At 53.4% G+C, this 12,821-nt stretch overlaps 1 long non-coding RNA gene across 5 annotated transcripts in view; it reads right to left on the bottom strand.

The window, feature by feature from the left end:
* Positions 1-506: 506 nt before the first annotated feature.
* LOC135329332 (uncharacterized) overlaps positions 507-12,821 on the bottom strand; it is a 45,107-nt gene continuing 32,792 nt past the window's right edge. For all 5 annotated transcript variants that reach the window (XR_010390703.1, XR_010390701.1, XR_010390702.1 and 2 more), the window contains exon 3: positions 507-1,165. This is a non-coding gene — a long non-coding RNA (uncharacterized LOC135329332). The remainder of the gene's footprint in view (positions 1,166-12,821) is intronic.

The raw sequence follows: 12,821 nt of genomic DNA, 5'->3' as shown, positions 1-12,821 counted from the left end.
GCGCCGCCCGGCCCCCTGCCCGGCCTTGAACTTGGCCGTGCTGGGCTGCGCTCCTTCTGCCTGCCTGGGCGCACACAATGCGCGCCTTGACCCATTGTGCGCTTTTTCGGGTTTCCGCTGGGAAAGCGGTCGCCTCTCGCACTCCGGCGAGAGCATGCCTGGAGCTGGGCACAACGGGGAACCCCGCGCTGCAGGCAGAAGGGCTCCAAATCATTTTAGAGACATGTTCATTATATTCTTTCACGGGGCCTGTTTGCATTGGGTTTAACAGCTACTTCCCAGACAGGGTTCAGACCACATAAAGATTGTTCAGCAGTGAGGGATTCGCTCAGGCCTTCGGAGAAACGTGCCTGCCGGCCTGCTGCTGTGTGGGAGGAGGCGCAGCCCGGGCGCTCGGGCCTTGGCTGCTCCCAGTTTCCGAGTGATATGTCTGCAGGTGTCTGGGTTTATTCTGAAAACGGTGCCCACTACCTCCTCCATCCCGAGACTGCACCAAATCACACGGCTCATTTTCATAAAACAGAGTGTTTATTTTCAGCAGTGCATTGGGTGGGGGTCGATTTTAATGGAAGGGAATTACAGCCAGTACATTTCTCTTACAAGAACAGAGACAAGGGCAATGAAAGAGCAGCAGGACTGTCCGGCCCAGAGAGATGTGCAGTCCTGCAGGCTCTACACACACAGCCCCACCAGGATGGCTGCACTCCATGCTCAAAGCCCAACCTGCATGTTCCCCGGTGCTACAAAACTACTCCGCCAGCTCGGATTGTCCTGCTGCTCCCTCTAACCTTCCTGCACACAGTATTTTGCCAGTTGAGACAGTGGCTTGCTTAGATCTCTCTGCCCAAGCAGGACAATCTTGCCCAGAGGTATTTAGGGCACCAAAGATAGACACAACATACAGGAGTTACATGGGATTTTCTCCTGGCTTCCTGGGTTTCCCTGGCTCCCTCCGCAAGGGTGGACCGAGGGGATTTGAAGCAATGCAGAAACCCTCTGTGTTCATGAGCAAAAGCCACCTCTTCTCTGGGGCCATCGGAGAAGCAGGTTGGACCCTCCCTCCTGGCAAGGCTTGGAGATGTCAGACAGCAAGTCCAGGCAGGTGGTAACCAACAGTGACAAGGAACTCCAAGGCTTGAAAGGTCCCTTCTCCTCTCACTGGGATCTAGGAGGAAAACAAAAAATGCAGTGGTTATGATCTCCAGCAGGGAGATGGTCATGTTTAGAACCTAGAACCACACCAGCGCTCAGCTGAGTGCAGAACAACTCATGTCGGATGGACTCCCCCATTCCCTTCCGCCAGCAGACTTGCTCCTCACCACTCAGCCCTCCAGCGCAGCCCAGCAGCTCCATGCCATGAACCCCCTTCACAGCCGATGGCATCCCAGTGACACCAAAATGCCGAACTTCCCCGGGCCTGGCCGAGCCTCTCCACGCTCTCCCTGCCCAGTAAATCCCACCTCTCCCTGCCCCGCGCACGGCCAGCCAGGGGAGGCATCGCTGCTTGTCCTTCCTCCGTAGGCTTTGGGGCATGGGATTACTCTGCATGTCAGAGCCACTAAAGGAGCAGCCCTCTGATGTTTTAATCTTCACGTTAACTTTCCCTGCCCTCAGCGCCCTTGTCTGTCTGTAGAAAGTGATACTGAGCCACAGAGCCGGATCCAAAGCTGTTACTTACATTCAGCAAAAGTGCCGTCGTCTACTCAGCTCTCTGCACTCCCTTGTTTTCGCCCCACACACCTCACACTTTGTAACAGGTTCTCCCCCCATTTTCCTGTCTTTTTTTTTTTACTTCCATTTCCTTTGCATTTTCCCCATGGCAAGCACAAGATCCCCTGGCATGGCGTCCAAACCCAGTTCCATTTCTCCCATCCTCTCTTTATTTTGCTTATAAATGGCTATGCTGGAAGGAGTAAGGACTAGTATAACTAATTCCTGAATACACTGGGATCCTGAGTGCAAAGGGAATGATCAGTTGGCTAATTTATTCTTTTTTATTGCATCAAATTGTAATTTTATAAAATACTGCAAATTTTATAAAATATTTGCAAGCCCATTTTAAGAGATAAATCTTCTGTGTGGCTCTCTAATGAGCCGCCCTGGGAGTAGCTGGCATGTGATCAGCTGTAGATCGCACAGCAACGTTTCTGGGCTGCGACTGGATGAACCACCGTAACTCTTTGAACTGTGCAAATACTCTACGCTCTGGGGTCCAGGCGGCAATTTTCACAGGTATTTTCTCTCTGTCTCAAAATGGATCTTCCCATAACGCTTTATTGCAATATTCACAAAGCACTCGATGGAAATCCATGGAAAAACCCTTTTCACAAACTTTGAAGCAAGCTTCAAACCTACAGAGGCAGAAGCCAAATCCATGCCACGTGCATTCACTCTGGGGACAGACCCTCGGCCTGGCTCTGTGGCATTAGGGTGGCAATGGGACAGGCCCACCAAGCTGGTTTAGGGAGTCCCAACACAGATTTGGGCTGCAAGAACCAGGGAAGTGAACAGGCAGCACTGCATTATCCGACGTGACATTAGGAGCCACCCCGAAGATGCCCTTGTGGCCTGTGATCTCACTGGGGGCCTCTGCGTGCACCCTCGATGTAGGCTGTCCCCTGCGCACGGATTGCTCCCTGCCTGCTGCCCGGGCAGGCTGAGCCTGTTACTGCCTGCAGGGAAACTCATCTCTTGTGCAGAGAGAGGACACTGATGGGTATGAGACACTAACCCACCTGGAAACGGTCCCATCTGCCTGCCCGTGAAGTTCGCACCTTCCAGCACTTACTAAGGAACTGGAGGCAGAAAGGGTTGGACTAACCCAACTGATTTGAAGCTGCCTCTTGCGGTGAGCTTGAGAAAAGCCTAAACCTACCACAAACACTTTCTCCATAGCCAAAGCTTAGTACCACGTGCCTTGGTTTAGCTTTTTAAAGAAAGCACCAAAGAACCTCCGTCGTATACAGTCCCCTGTGGCCTGGGACTGCTGCCATCCAGTGCTGGGAAATACACGGCTCCACCAGGACCCTGATCCCAAACCAACGCCGCCTTCCCTTCCCTTCTCTCCCCAGGGCCCCGGATGCTGAAAGTAGCCTGGAAAGTAGCTTTTTTCTTTGTTTTTTAATCCCTCCCTTTTTTAAAAATAATTGTAATTACGGCTCACTCCATGCCCAAGCTGCAGGCCAGAGCCCGAGGCTTGTGCCTGCATCTCCCGGTGCTGTGACGAAGCCAGCTGACCGTGCCACAAAGGTCTGAACCTCTGACAAGTGCCTCCTTGCTCCACAGGCTGCCCCTGCTGCGGCACTGCCGCGACTTCTGGGCAGCGGTGGGAAGGGCACCAAACCAAAAATAATCACAGATCGGTGCAGGACTCTCTGCCTAATCAGATTCCTTTCCCTTGCCAATCCCCTATTCATGCCTGGTGGAAGGAGGGACTCCGCTCCTCCCCTCACCTCACCCTCCGCTCCACAGACTCACACGGAGAAACTTTCTGGACAATTTAATCTCGCCAGGGTGTTACTTAGAAAAACCTTTTTCACTGTCATTTTTTTTGCCCTCCCTTCCTTCCTCCCCCTTTTTTCCCCCCTTCTAGCCTTGATTGAATTTTGCAAGCCCCTGATATCTTTCTTTCTGTAGTGATGCACGCTGCGTATGTAAATACAAGCCTTTCATACTGCCTCCCTGGCTCAAGACCTCCAACTTGAATGTGACCAAAAGCTGTGCTCTCCCCTGCTAACTCCTTAGCACAATTACACCTCCATTCTGCTCCAGGGGCCTGGGGAGGGAAAAATCATTTTAAACTAATAACACGTGCTGTTTGCTTTGGATAATTACAAGGGAGCTTCGGCTTCTAAGAGCTATGAAATATTCTGTTCGGTGAGGTGGGAGGGAGGCTCTGCGTTACGCCTACACAGCGTGTTTTATCTCCTGCATGAGATGTATGCGCGTGCAGGGCCTCTCGAGGCTACCTCCATCGCTCACTTGTCCTGGACAAATGCACCTGGGCGAGCATTTACATTCCCGAAGAAGGAACTTCTCTGCACTTTGGGCTATGGGAGAGGAGAACGCAGCTGACATTTTCTTATCTCAAGTTACAATTTCCTGTGAGCATCAAGATAATAAAACATCAGTGATCCAAACTGAAAGGGAAATGAATGCATCAACTCTTTCCTGGAGACAGGCACATGGCAATGCAGGGAGACCCTAGGACCGGCGAGAGGAGATGCCGTAGGAAAAAAGACACCCAAGGGATCCGGCCTGTCTGACTGTTCTCATTTGAATCGCAGCCCTGCCGTCATTGTTGTCTTCCTGCCTTGTCTTCTGGGGAAGTTTATGTGGAGGGCTTTTGCTGGGGTGAGAAGGAGGAGGGGAGTTTTCCCCAAAAGCACCCAGGAATCTGTCAAAAGAGGGACAGAAAAGAGAAGAAGAAGGGAGACAGAGAGTGGGAACGTCAAGGACCCCTGACTAATGAATAGCAAGTTTGCCCTTGAACCTCCCTGGGCTTTGCCATTCCCAGGCTCCGAACAAGGGCTGATGCATGCTTGGGCCCAGCTGCAGGGGGACCAGGCTATGGTTCATCTCAGACACTTTGACAGCCCGGGCCTTTTCCCTGCATAGCTCAGACTTGCCTAACTACTCCCCTGGCAACAGCTCAGTGCAGGAACCTGCACTGAGGCCCTGCCTGCTGCATACAGAAGTGCCGAGGAGGAGGGGAGCTGCTCCGAGAAATTAGCTGAAGACCGGGTTAACCCATCAAATGCTGGGCAGGCGTTGCGAGCCCTCCAGCTGGGTCCACGGGTGGGTGCTGGCATGGTGCTAGCTGGCTGAACGTCCCCTGCAGAGGTGCTGGGCTTTATGTTAGCTGGAGAGAGGCGGTCGTGAGGTAGATGTGCTGAGACACGACATGTGAGCCGATTTCTGGTGGGAGAAGAAACCCCATGACCTCCTGATTCTCCAACACCCAGCACCTTGGACCTAGCAGGCAATGAAGCTCCCAAGAGTGCCATGGACATGGTGGGGAGCTGGCAAAGCCTGGTCTCCTCTGCCAGGCTGAAAGCGGCCACCAGCAGCCAGGCCGCTGAGCGCTGCTTGGCTGGGGCATCCTGCTGCCGGCCGAGGCTGTGCTGTGGAGCACCGTCCTCCCTCGCCGAGTGCAGCCATCGGGTCCCCGACTGAGCTCTGGCATGGGAGAAGACAGGCAGCAGCGGACAGGGCATGGCCTCCCTCCCGTATGGCAGGGACGGGGCATCCCTCCGTCGACAGAAAGGAGGGGGCCGGGCTGGGTAGGAGATGCACGAACTTGCCCTGGCCGGCGGCTCTTTCTGCATTGCAGATCAAAGACCCGGGAAGAGCTGGCCTTAGGGGTGTGCGCTGAATGGCTGCAGAAAACAGGCATTGCACACGGCAGCAAACACCCGACAACTCCACAGCACGACCCAGAAACGTTCCCACATCCCGGCCCCTTATAAATCAACGGGGAGAGGGGGAGGGCTCCTTCTCGGCCTCTGTTTTTACAGAGCATCTTTCATGTGCAGCCCCTGAGAGAGAGGGCTTTGCCGAGCTTGTTAAGGAAGGCTCCTGCGCCAGGCAGAGAGGGGGACGCACCATATGGAGAGGAGAAAGAGAAAAGGGGACACTGAAAATGGAAAATTATGCAAATCAGGAGGAGAGGCGCTCCAGCGAAAGGGGGAGGGAGAGAGCAAGGCGTTGGGGGATGGGAAGAGGGGAGGAGGGCGAAGGGAGCCCTGACTTCAGGGGGCACCAGCCTAGCCAGCACCAAGGGAGAAGGAAGGACAGAAGTTCTCCATGTTTGATATCCAGGTGAAGGACAGCCCTTCACCAACCCCTCATCACCCATACAGGTGTCTGATGTCCCTTCCCAAGAGGCGTTTCCCTGTCACATCGGCCAAGGCTCCCATCCAAGTGCAGGCACTGTGCCACCATGATGGCCAGCACTCCTCGTGGCTCCCCTGGATACGCTGGCGGCGGGATGCTCCGGTTGGCACCGCACCGCCAGTCCAGCCTCACCATCGAGCTCTCAGCTCCAGGGATCAGCCTCGTTGAAGGCCACCTCTCCCACTCTGGTCTTCCTGGAGCGGGTTGGCATGAGCAGGCTCTGTTGGGATGAAGGCACCAGGCCAGGACGCAGTAGGTGTGCGCTGCCTTCCCAGACTTGCTGCCCGCGGGAGGCCCAGGCCTTGGAGACACAGGGAAACAGGGCCTGTGGTGACCTACTTCGCAGAGGTGTCCCCAGGACTTCCGTTACTATGGCGATGAGGTTGCGAGCAAACTTTTTTTTTTTTTTGGTCAAGGCTTTTGCTTTTAATCAATCACAAAAACTGGACTCACGCACCGAGGTGCCAGGGACCTTGTAATAAACGGCCATAGCAACAATAGCAAGGCCCCGAATTGTCTCTCTGGGTCTCTCAGCATTTCTCCAAAGTGTCTGTGTGGTGATGGTGCACAGCCAGTCTGGTGACTTAAACCAAGTCAGAGTTCCCAGACCTTTTACCTTCCCAGTCGCAGCAGGTCCCAGAGGCTGCAGGAGGAGCTGGTGCTGATGGAGCTCCCGTGGCAATAGAGATGGCTGCAGCCCCAACCTGACACAGGGATGCCGTGCAGGCACAGGCTGGGAGAATGAACTTTCCTGTCCCGCGGGAGTGTTAATCCCAGGGCTGTGCTCAAACTCCAGCATGGATGCTGCCTTCTGCCTAACACAGTTTGGAGAAGTTGCATGTCTCTTTCCAGCCCATGGTGCTGATGGCACATTGTGCTGATAGCACAGAGAAATGCTGCTCCCTCCCCAGACTTGCTTCATTTCAGAACTGGGTAAGTCAGCCCTTCGGACTGTGATCTGCACCTCTCTATCCATGCACAAGTCTAACTTCCCAAGGACATGTGATACATCTGCCACTGGCTCTTCCTTTCTTTGTTCCATCCTGCAGACACTCCGGTGAACAGCTCTCGAGAGGGACAGTTCTCCCACTCCCTCATGGCATGGTCATGATTTCTTCACAGCTCCTTTTTTTCTCTCCTGGAAACCTTGTTCATGTCCTGGCTTCTGGGCTCAGCTCACATTTAGGAAACAGTTCACTGTGGCACTGTGACTGCTCTTCTGTCCCACAGCCACCTTTCTCTGTGCCTGCAAGACTCTGTCCTGGCTCCCATTTGTGGACCAGGGCCACCTTGCAGATCTTCACTATGTGTCAGCTCACTTCTCCACCTCATCTTTCACGGCCTCACGGATAGCCATCCACTCAGCCCTATAAAGTCCCACAGGCTGGGTTCATTGCTCTGCATCCCCTGCACAGTCCCCTCCAGCCTGTTCCCAGCTCACTCCGTTTCTTCTCTCAATGGCTTCAGATCAGTTGAGTCAGTGCTTTTCTTTCACTCTGCTTGGCATCACCTAAAACCCAGCAACAGAAACGGCTCCTGGCTGCCACCTCCCTTGGCTGCTCCCCTCCCTCTCAGCCCTGACGCAGCCTTTGATCACACTCCAGTCTCAGATATGACACTTGCTTTTTTAGCTCCTTCGCCTGTGCGTCATGTCAGGAAATCTTCCCTTGCCACGTCCCAAATGGATTGCTCCATTAATCCCTTCTACCTTGCTTCCCTCCATTTACCATAGGCCCAGAATGGTGATAAGAAGCTTTCCATAAGGGGCTGATCACTCCTCACGGCTCAGTGTGTTCGGGCAGAGCGGAGTCATTAACCAGGCTCTGCACACTCGCTGCACTAGTGTTCGTCTCACCCCGCCGACAGGCTGTCCCTCAGAGCCCCCTTTCACCGGGATGGCAACCAACCTGGTGCACAGATGTGACAGCTCTAACCCAAAGAGCTGAAGGCTCTTTGTGAAGGTTGGTGAGAATGAAATTTGTTGGGGAGCCGCCAAATGGAGGCAAACCGGCTCCTGCAGTGAATGGCCTAGGATGGCTCGCCCCGACGGAGCTGCAGAACTGCCATCTCCCAGGGCGCTGGCGCCGGCTGAGCTGGCAGCTCAGGCGTCTCCTTCCTACTTCTCTGCTTCGAAACACCAGCGCTCACTGACTCTTCCACTTTGGACAATCTTAGCCTGTGCCTAAAAACTGGCAGAAATGTACAGAAAATAAATCAAGCCTTTCCCTTGCAATTCAAACACTTTGTCTTAGAGATCAAATCACTTTAAAAGGCTCTCAAGAAGAATGTCCTCCTCTCACCCTTTACCCAAAGCTCATGCTTCAGGCAGACGGCACGCACGTTCGCACAGGGCAAGTGCACAGACACAGATGGGCTGCTGCACAGACACACGTGGGACCATGCCTGCACAGATGGGCACGCTTACCCCAGAGTACACGTGTTCATGCCCGCACACGCCAACACCTACATGTTCCTGCCTACGTTCTCTCTGCCGGATCCAAGGCTGCACGGATCTCTAGGAGAGCTTTTGTTCTCCCCCAGGGACATGTGTTATCTGCGCAACAGGGCTGCAGTCAGGGATCTGGACTGCTCAGTCTTGCAGTCACTAGAAGAAAAACATCCTCTGCCCAGTTTCCCCTAGTTTCTTCATCGAGTGCCATATTGATGAGTAAGGCTACGTATGTTGGTCAGAGCCTCAGTAAAGCCCTGGAATAAGCTGCAGGCACTGAAGGTGATTCATATAAGCAGCATACAAATAAAAATAGCAAGAAAGAAAGTTCACAGGGGAACCAGAAAACAGAGTTTCCATCCACAGACCAGCCATGTAGGGCTGCAGGGACAGGCAGACAATGTGGGAGATATTTAAGAGCTTGCTCTCAAGATGATGCATTTGCAACTGCTTCCCTTTCGCAACTGGCAGAGACAAACCAAACTGCCTGCCCTGCAGATACATGTTTGAATCCTCCTGCCTTCAGATATTAGGTATATATGCCCTACCTCACTTATCAGCTAGCTTGATTTAAGACTGTATAACCACCATGGCAGAATTATGCAAATATAAGATGTGCCTTCATGGAAGAACAACAGGGATATCTTATATTCCTCACTACCATGATATAAGCAAGCAACCCTCCCTCCATAAACAAACCCTGGTGAAAGGGCAGCTTATTTTTTTCACTGCAAATTCCCACAGCTAAAACTGTGGGTATGTGCGTGCAGGGGAGGAGCACACGCGAATTGTTCAGGCTGTCCTTCGGACCAGGCTGGCCTCAGCTTCTGTGCTGGAACCTGAACAATTTCCAAGGAGAAAATAGCAAGAACAGCTAGTTCTGCCCAAGTGGCAGTCCAAAGAGTTGGCATTTAGTCCTGATTCAACCTCGACCCAGATTCCAGCCCCTGGCTTGGATCCATTTTCTTTCTCCTTGACCCATCTCCATCAAAAGAAACTCTGTTACGAGCCTCTGTTACGAGTTTCTATTCTACAAATAGAAGCACAAAAGCGTCTGTTCCACAGCAGAACATTTCCACTAAACCCTATCTTGATGTCTGTCCTGGTGAAAGAAATCTTCAGGGACTGGGCCCCATGTATGAGATGTTAAGTATTTCAGCCTCCAGCAATACAAGACACCAATACAATATTAAACTATGCGATTGCTAAGTATTCTCACATTCCTTCCCTGATTGCACAGTTGCCCCACGAAGGCCCACCTCCAGCAAGCCATCCTCTGGACAGGGATGAATGGACAGGGTTTCCTTTGACATGGAGCCCGGCTGCCTCAAGCACTGGTGCATGACATGTTTATCTCCCAGCAGGGCTGGATCTGCTGCTTCGCCTGCGTGCGCCCGGAGAGGCAGCTTGCAAAGGGAAGTTGAGCCGTGAGAGCTGCTCAGAGCATTTCATTTCCAAACAGGGCCCTGGAGACCACTTGTGCGAGGGTCTCGACAGAGTGACCCGGGGGGCTGGAGTGCAGAACAATTCCAGGAACAAGAGTATACAACCCCAGGCTAAAAACGCCGCAGCCAGCGCGCAGCCGGAGCTACAGCCTAGGCCGCGGGCTGGGAAACTGTCAGCAGCCTGCACAGCCGCTGCACCACGCATCCCTCCTGCCCGCGCTCCCTCCCAGCAGCGGTGCCAGGATGGCTGCAGCCGGCAGGGATAACTACCGAGCTGCAGCCCCCTGGCAGGGGGAGGCAGGACCTCTCCGCACACCTACCCTGTATCACACAGAGGAAAACATGAGAAAACAGAACCCCTCAGCCCCATTTGATTGCTCCAGCCACCTGTATCTCACGTCCGAATCCTTGCCTGCACTGAGGGGTATGAAGACCCCTTCTAGCCTGTGTGGCCGATGCTCCCTGCCTTTGCTCCATGCCAACAGGGGGGAGGCAATCTGAGCAAAAGAAATGGCAGCACATATCATGGACAGAGGAGGCGGGATGGGGGAGGAAAGGGAGAAATCAGTGGGGTTTAGGTCCTTGCAAGGAAATAGCCCCTCGTCTCAAAGACCAGGCCCCTAAAACAAGGGGGAGGCAGGCATGCTGCTCACGGGCATCAGCTGATGAGGGAGGAAGGGGATGTTGTTACAAACCAATCTACATGGCTGAGCGCAGATATGCAGAGGAGATGAAGAAGCCCTGCTACTGGTGAGCATGACCAGAGGTGCAACCAGCTGGGCCAGCGTCCAGAAAATACTGTCCAGAAAAGAGTGCACTTTCTGAAGAGAAGCAAAACCACAGGTCCTCCTGGGGCCCAGTCCCACAGGCCTCTGTGCTCACAGCAGGATGGGATGTACCAGATAGAGGTTGTCCTATTCCTGGGTACCCCTGAGGAGCAAGAGGATGTTCAGCCCCAGGGATTTTGGGGTCAGATTCAAAGGCCAGGTGCCTCTCCTCCCACTCCCCTGGCCAGCACTCTCCTTGCAACCGGCAGAATGCCTTTCTCCATGGAGAAACAGTGTGGACAGGGGCAGGGAAGCACCCCTGTATTATCTACCATGATCCTACCCTTAGCACTAGTGAGCTTTTCCTAAGGCCTCTTAGGAGGAGGAATGGGCCGCACTGTCTCAGAGATGGGCCAAACACCGCACTCACATGACTCTAGCCAAAAAGCTGCCGTGTGGTAGCACACCACTGGCTTGGGCAGGACCCAAGAGAATGCTCAGTGGGGAAGAGTCCAGGTCTCTATGTCAACTCCCTGCCACAAAACCTCCTTCCGCAACACTGACCTTGATGTCACCAAGCTCCAGGTCTGTCTGGCCTGACTGGGAGGCAGTTACTGCAGCCACGTGCTCTCTGCCAAGGGTGCCACCAAGGCAGAAGTGACCTAACTACCAAAGTCATCCCCAGGGTGAGTGCAGCGAGGTCAGTGAGACTTCATTCCTCTATGCCAGGGCTTGGGCTGGCCTGTCCCCTTGAATCAGAGCATCTCCCTGTTATTTCACCATTGACTGGGAAATGGTGAATCAGGATTTTTTTGCCTCCCTCTTCCCCCTATATCCCTCCCCCAACTCCTTTTCCGCATCATAAGCAAAGTCCTAATAAAGCTCCCATCCCCACTGCCAGCCCTGCACCATGCTCCCAGCAGAAAAGAGATGCAAAGCCACGCTTGGAATCTGATTCCCCGGCTTTAAACGCTGCTCTGCCAGCAAAGTGCGACTTGAAAGCTCCCCTGTCACAGTTACAAAGCTCCGAACAGCCCTTCCTCGGATAATCACGCTTATCTCCAGATTAAGAAAGAGAGACCTGCAGCTGAGGCTGGTCACATGGGCTGGGATGTGGGCAAATCTCTTTTAAACAATCCCCATATAGCTGTGACCTCCACCACAGCCCAAATAGACAGCCCCTCATTCCCACTTGAAAGCCAGCTCTGGAGACATGATAGAGCATGTGAGAGGGGAACATGCTGGAGAGAGCAGGGGGCAAGAGCGCAACTGGGGGGAGGAGTGAGAAAATGATGCAGAAGAGGAGGTAAAGAAAGACAGAAGATGAAATAAGTAAGGGGAGGATGTGGGAGAGGGAGAGAAATATGTAGGATGCGGTGGAGAGGGAGGAAGAGTGTATGGATGGGGGGGAGGGTGATGAAGGACAGTGAGGTCTGTGCTACTCTTCATGCTGGGGATTAGTTGTCCCTGCACTACTCCCCGTTTAACTCTTCCCGCTCGGTCCCTTGCTGGCAGGCTAGCCCGATTACGTGACTCCAGCTGTGCCAAGCAGCCTTGGCAGGGCAAGCGTGTTACCTACTTTGCTGCCACGGATTCATTAAGATGCTTTGCTTGTAGGGAATAGTTATCCCAAAAGAGAGAAAAAAAAAACCTTCTGCAGATCAACCTGGCAAGGAGCTCTGACAAAGCGGTTCCCATGGCCCTGCGTGGGGCTTGGGAGCAGAATTAAGGAGACGCAGGGATGCTCAAAAAGGAAAGCAGGAAAGCAGGGCAGCGGGGAGGGAGATCAGCTGGAAGGGGCCTCCAGCAAGGCCTCTGCTCAGGAAAAGGGCACAGGCAAAGGAGGGAATTGCCAGCCCTTTGCTGGATGCTGTTTGCAAGTTCTTCCTTGTGATTAGAGGCCACATTGCATCTGGGTCAGGCATGGACAACACTTTCACTCTGTTAGGAAATGAAAGGTCCAAGAACCACAGAGTAACTTCTTCCAACAGCAAGTCCCCCTCTTGTTTGCAACTCATGTCCATGTGGGTTTAACACAATTACTTTGCAATCAAGGGGTCATTCTTACAATGGGCTCCTCAAAGCATGGGGCGAAGAGAGAAGCTTTGCTTTTACAAAAAGACCAAGACTTCCTAGTCTTTGCATGGGATGATGCTCTTCAGGGGAGTCCAATGGCTCTGGAATGGGCTGCAGAGGTGGAGAACTGGACTTGCTCTCTCTGAGGAAGCGAGTGATTTGCTGGCACTGGTTCATGGTTTCCAGACG

Source organism: Dromaius novaehollandiae, chromosome 10 (genome assembly GCF_036370855.1).
Source record: "Dromaius novaehollandiae isolate bDroNov1 chromosome 10, bDroNov1.hap1, whole genome shotgun sequence".
Lineage (NCBI taxonomy): Eukaryota > Metazoa > Chordata > Aves > Casuariiformes > Dromaiidae > Dromaius > Dromaius novaehollandiae.
This window is presented reverse-complemented; position numbering and strand designations above follow the sequence as displayed.